Source organism: Triturus cristatus, chromosome 5_2 (assembly GCF_964204655.1).
Source record: "Triturus cristatus chromosome 5_2, aTriCri1.1, whole genome shotgun sequence".
Classification (NCBI taxonomy): domain Eukaryota; kingdom Metazoa; phylum Chordata; class Amphibia; order Caudata; family Salamandridae; genus Triturus; species Triturus cristatus.
Genome location: NC_140588.1, coordinates 501,153,095 through 501,159,094, shown reverse-complemented (window position 1 = coordinate 501,159,094; position 6,000 = coordinate 501,153,095).

The window sequence follows — 6,000 nt, the reverse complement described above, 5'->3', positions numbered from 1 at the left end:
GTCAAATGCGGCGGACAAATCGAGGAGGACCAGGGCTTGGGGGAGATTAGAGTCAGCTTTCCCCTTAAGTTCATCCAGGACCGCGAGGACCACCGCCTCCGTGGAGTGGCCCGGGCGGAAGCCCGCTTGATGGGATGCCAAAAGGCCATTCTCCTCGACATAGGTGGAGAGGCAGGAGGTAACATGGGCCTCAAGGATCTTACCCAGGTAAGGAAGAAGGGAAATGCATTCATTAGAGATTCTTTATTTGCGATTAGCTAATGCCAGGCTCTATTTGTAATTTCGGTATTTCCGATTCTTTATTTAGCGGTTCTTTATTTTAACGGGGTTGTTTTTAGCGATTCTTTGATTTAACGGGGATTTATTTTGCGATTCTTTATTTTTTCGCTATTGGTGTTGATGCATTGGGATTCGTTGTTTGCCACTCGCTAACGGGAGATTTTTGCGATTCGGTATTTTTGCGAGGTGATTTTTGCTTGATGCATGTGCCAGATAGTCTATAGCAAATATAAATAATAAGAACTGCTTCAACAATATGAAAATCGTATGACACTGCCTCAAGTGTTCAGGACTTGACGTCCATGTGTAGAGGATCAGGACTGACAAGAATTACAGAGATGGGATGATGAAGCTGCCAAGTAGCTCCTTTTGTCATGTTGCATGTTGGCTTTTTCGAAAATTATTTTTATTTATTCAACAGGACAATTCCAGCCTGATACACAACAAGCAACAGACAATCCTGTATTATACAGCCTCCGTCGCGTGGGAAATAACAGTGTACACATATGATAAGAGGCAAATACCTCGAGCGGGTTAGAACATTGCAAGTGTTTTCCCCTAGAACCACCGGTTCCATATTGCCACTCCCTTCCCCCCCTACTAAGATCTGTATTTCTCACAAGGGCTCTGTGTATTTTCGCACTTCTTTGGGCAGCCTCTACTACTTTCTCTGCCAAGTGGCACCAGTCCATGTCCGAGATCCAGCCGGAGAGTTTTGGTGGATCTCGTGCCTCCAACAGCCATGCAATATTGCGTTTGCATTTTGGCTTTTTAAACAACATCACTCTGCATTGTGGGACTAGTAGTTTTAGTCTATTCTGGACATGCATTAGAGCACCAAGAATGCAAAGTGCTGTTGTATTAAGAGCCAGGAACAGCTGAGTGTCACATGTGACATGGAGTCACTTGGCAGATATAGGAATGACTACTTTCTGGCACAGACTCTGAGCTGATAGCAAATGTGAAGATGGACATACATGGTACAATCTACCCCGAGAAGGATCCATGTGACAAAATTAATTTTCATGTTTAATATTTGCAGTTCTCAAATATAGGGTCATGAAGCACTTAATGAATTGCCTTTCAAGTGCAAATCTGGAAAATGCGCATGGTATGAGAGAGCAGCAAAAAAGGAAATATAAACACTAGCTATAAAAGGTCATCACTGCCAAGGAAAGATACCTAATGCACTTGCCTATGTGCTAACTCTTGTAGATGAGTTGTATAGCAATGGGGTAACCCGATAGGGCACTGGACCCGGGTAAATTGTGGTACAAAAGGTAATGTCACAGTGGAGAACAGTTACAATACATAAAGAAAACAAGAAATGGTCTACGTTATCTAATCAAAGTCGGACACCACCATTAGATCATTCAAAAAATGGATGTGATTTTATTTCATCACAATATTGAAGTAAATGAAATCATACAATACAATGTATTTCACATTTAAATATTTTTGAAAGACAGGTGCACACAGGGTGGAGTGATGAGTGCATGGAAGGGATTTGTGAAAAGTGATGTGAGAAGGGAAGCATTTATAAATCAGCAATCAATAATAGCAACCTATCCAGCCAGATGCCTGGCATCTACATGAATGTTGTTTTTGTTTTCCAACAGTCGGCTTACTTCTGCCCATTGCTTACCAGTGGTTGGCTTCATTGTCACTCCCATTTGCTTGCTTCTTATTGGTCAGCGGTTGTAGGCTTCCTTCCTCTGGTATGGGTGTCCCTCCCTCAGAGCATAGACGCCTTACTTGTGTTCTTCCACTGATAATTTTTTTAGGTGCTACTTTATTTTGCATTTAGACACTTTTCCAGGTAGCTCCCTTGTGTACTTATGGCACCCCCTGTTACTCCAACAACTGTGTTGATTGGATCCTCCACCGAAACTCGCTCATCTGTGTTTTTTGCACCCACTGACCCCCCTCGTCTGTGCTGCTTGCCCAAACCTGTCCTCCTTTCATTATCCATGTTGTTGTTTGCTCCCACCCATCCTCCCTCTGTCAGTGTTGTCACTTGTCCCAGATTCTCTCACGCTCCATTGTTCATCATTTTGTCCCCTTCCTCTCACCCTGCAATAAAAATAATTGTATGAAACTGAGAAACATAGGACTTTCTCCCCCATTGTGCCCCCAACATCTCCCTCCTCCGTGTTGTCTCACACCTCGCAATAAACAAAAAAAAAAGCTGACCGTGACATTGTGCTTTTTCCCGCCACACCATCTGTTGTCCTTGTTACCCCCAGACACGTCCTCCCTCCTTCTATGTGCCTCCTGTACCTCCACCAATAACAAAAACAAGCGCTATGGCACACCTGCTTCATATCATTTTTTTCTGTCAGCTCTGCTGCTTTACAACATGGCTAAAAGACATTGACAAAGCCAATAGCTCTGTTGTAGGCTAGACTAGTTGACTTTGCTAATACCGGTTTCTTTTTCTATAGCCACTCCACAAGACTGCATTTATTTTCCAGTTATCTACCAAGTATGCTTCTCTTCTCCCTCAGCATTTTGCTCTTTCTCTAGCTCGTGTGCTTTTCCCCCCTGCTCCACGTTGCTGTCTCTTCCCATTGGTTTGCTACCCTCCCAATGACCTCCATGTTGCTTTGTCCTTATTCATGCCACCCACCACCACATCAATTGCTGTCTCTAGCACGTGTCTCCCTTTGCTTTGTGTTTGACTATCAGAGAAGCAGTAGCTATTTGGATCTCCTTCAACGTCTGCATGGCCCCCCTCGCTCACGGCGCCCACCAGCACTACCTCCACATCATCTCCTACAACGACGACACCCAGCTCATCCGCTCCCTCACCGAGGACCCGCACACCTCCAAAACCAACCTCCACGAGGGAATGAAGGCCGTCGCCGAATGGGTGAGAGGCAGCCGACTGAAGCTGAACTCGGACAAGACGGAGGTATTCATCCTCGGACCCACCCACTCAGCCTGGGAAAACTCCTGGTGGCCGACCACGCTGGGAACAGCACCGACACCCACCGACCACGCACGCAACCTAGGAATCATCCTCGACTCCTCCCTCTCCATGTCCATGTCGAAACAGGTCAACACCATCTCTTCCTCCTGCTACAACACCCTCCGCATGCTCCGCAGGATCTACAAGTGGATCCCCACCGAGACAAGAAGAACGGTGACACAGGCCCTCATCAGCAGCAGGTTGGACTACGGCAACGCACTCTACGCAGGAATCCCGGCCAATCACCTGCGACGACTGCAACGCATCCAAAACGCCTCCGCCCGACTGATCCTCAACGTCCCCCGCCGCAGCCACATCACCCCCCACCTGAGAGACCTTCACTGGCTCCCCGTCGACAAGAGGATCACCTTCAATATGCTCACCCACGCTCACAAAGCACTCCACAACATCGGACCAGCCTACCTCAACAGCAGACTCAGCTTCTACACCCCCACCCGCCAGCTCAGCTCCGCCAGCCTCTCCCTCACTGCCGTCCCCCACATCCAACGAACGACCTCGGGTGGCAGATCCATCTCCTTCCTCGCCGCCAAAACTTGGAACACTCTCCCTACCCACCTACAACAGACCCAAGACTTGCTCACCTTCAGAAGACTCCCCAAGACCTGGCTCTTCGAGCAGTAGCACCCCCCCCACCCCTCCCCTCAGCGCCTTGAGACCCTCACGGGTAAATAGCACGCTTTTTAAGTACAATGATTGATTGATGACCTGAACAGCTTTGGGATCAGCTTCACCAGGAAACAAATGCTGCAGTTCCTTCTAAAGGGTTATGGTGGCACTAAGAGCCCTGGGAATACAATCACAGCCTGGGTGACACAGTGGAGGTCAAGCCCATGGCTTACTTTCACTGAAGTGAACAACTCTCCCCTCGGACATGTAATATCCTGCCCTTGCAGAGACGCTGAAGCAAGGAGCTTGTACTGGCATACTCACGATTTCGGGGCTGTCCAACTATTATTTGCTGCTCCAGGTTCTGGAGACCGGGTTCTCTCAGAAGAAGCAATACCCTGGTCATGTCCCAATTCTCAAAAGGGTTGGATCCCTATTCTAGATTGAAAAACGGGTCCAAAGACTCTGCAAGACCCTGCATATGTTCCTATAGCGGCCTGCTTTACAAGGAATAATTACTTCTTGTATCTATCTGATTTTTTTTAATCATACTATCAGGCTGATCACCAAATAATTTCCGACCTCGAAAAGGCTCTCCGCAAGTAAGTTTTTCTGAGAGGCATCTGCCTTTCATAGTCTCATCCATAATTTGTGGTGAGCAGCCACGGTTTTACCTGTAGCAGAAAAAGCCGCACTAAGAGCATCGTAGGGGGAAGTCTGACATAAATCTCACTTGTGGTTCAATGATTGCCAATGCCGGACATGCTTCTGCACCTTGATCCAAAAGTTTTGATAGCATTCTAGAGTCTTTAATCAGGGAGTGTACTCTATAGCTAGCATATGCTGCCACCCTCATAGTACAATTTGAGGCAGCATAGGCACTCTTTATTGCCTAATCCACCCTTTTATCAACAGGATCCAACTGAGTAGCATCTTCAGAAATAATGTAACATTGTTTGGCAAGACCTGCCATAAGCGACTCCACTCTTACCATGGAAGGGTATTTATTCATTTGAAAAATCCTGCAACAGGTAACTCACATATAAAATAAAAATAGGAAAACTGTTTACCCACCTCCTTCCACTCATATTCTAATACCGTTTCAACAGCATTGTGAAAAAAGAGATCCAGGTTCCTTCTTGTGATAGTGTGAAAAAAAAATGTAAGTCTCATCTGGCATCCGGAATGCCACATTACGTCTTTTGTGTTTTAAAATCTCCTTCTGCCCTGCACCTTTTATAAATCTGCTTCGGACATCCTCCTCAACATCAAAGTCATCAGGCTCCCCTCTTGTTTTTTAGGAGAAGGTGCAGTCTCTCTAAATTTAAAAGCAGCAACTGCTTCTTGTACCATTACCTGCAAGTCAGACATAATATGGACAGCAAAAGCTGGTTCCTCCTATCCTGGGACGCAAAATAGTGAAGCTCGACTACACTCAACCAGTATGTGCACTAAATCTGGAGAACTAAACAGGCCCACCGCCGTCCTGTATCCTGGAAAGCACTGCTAAAAGAAACAACCAACCAACCTCCTTTTTTGATGATCTCATGCTTCCGGATTGTTTTCCCCAGTAACCAGGACAACCAATCACAGTGCAAGACCATCAGCGTTCACCAAGAAGAAAAGGCGGTCAAGCTGCCTCACAGTTTCACACAGTTCTTAAAAGATCCGGGTGCTGCAATATGCCACTCTAAAGTGCATCAGCACAACAGACACCACAGTCTCAAAAATGTATTAAAAAACCACCAACCGTTTCTTTGGCTATGCTTACATGCAGTCTTGCTTGCACCAATTGGGAGTGCTCAGCAGAATCTCTTATATTTATGTTTTTGCTGTTTTATGTAGGACAAAGGACCTAAAGCTTTTGGAGCGCTTCACTTCAGAACTAGTTACATTACACAAGGACACATTCATTTTAAGTAGGCACCGGAAGATATAGGGGCATATCAGCAACAACCGGCGATAATTATCGCTAAGCGCACTTAGCGCTAGGATAAATATCGCCGGCTAGCGTGGATTTTTATCGCTGAGATAGAGTGCTATTAGCAACGCTTATCTCAAAAGCGATAAGAATCCTAGTGCTAACTGCCAAATGTGTGATTATCGCTGGAAACCCAGCGATA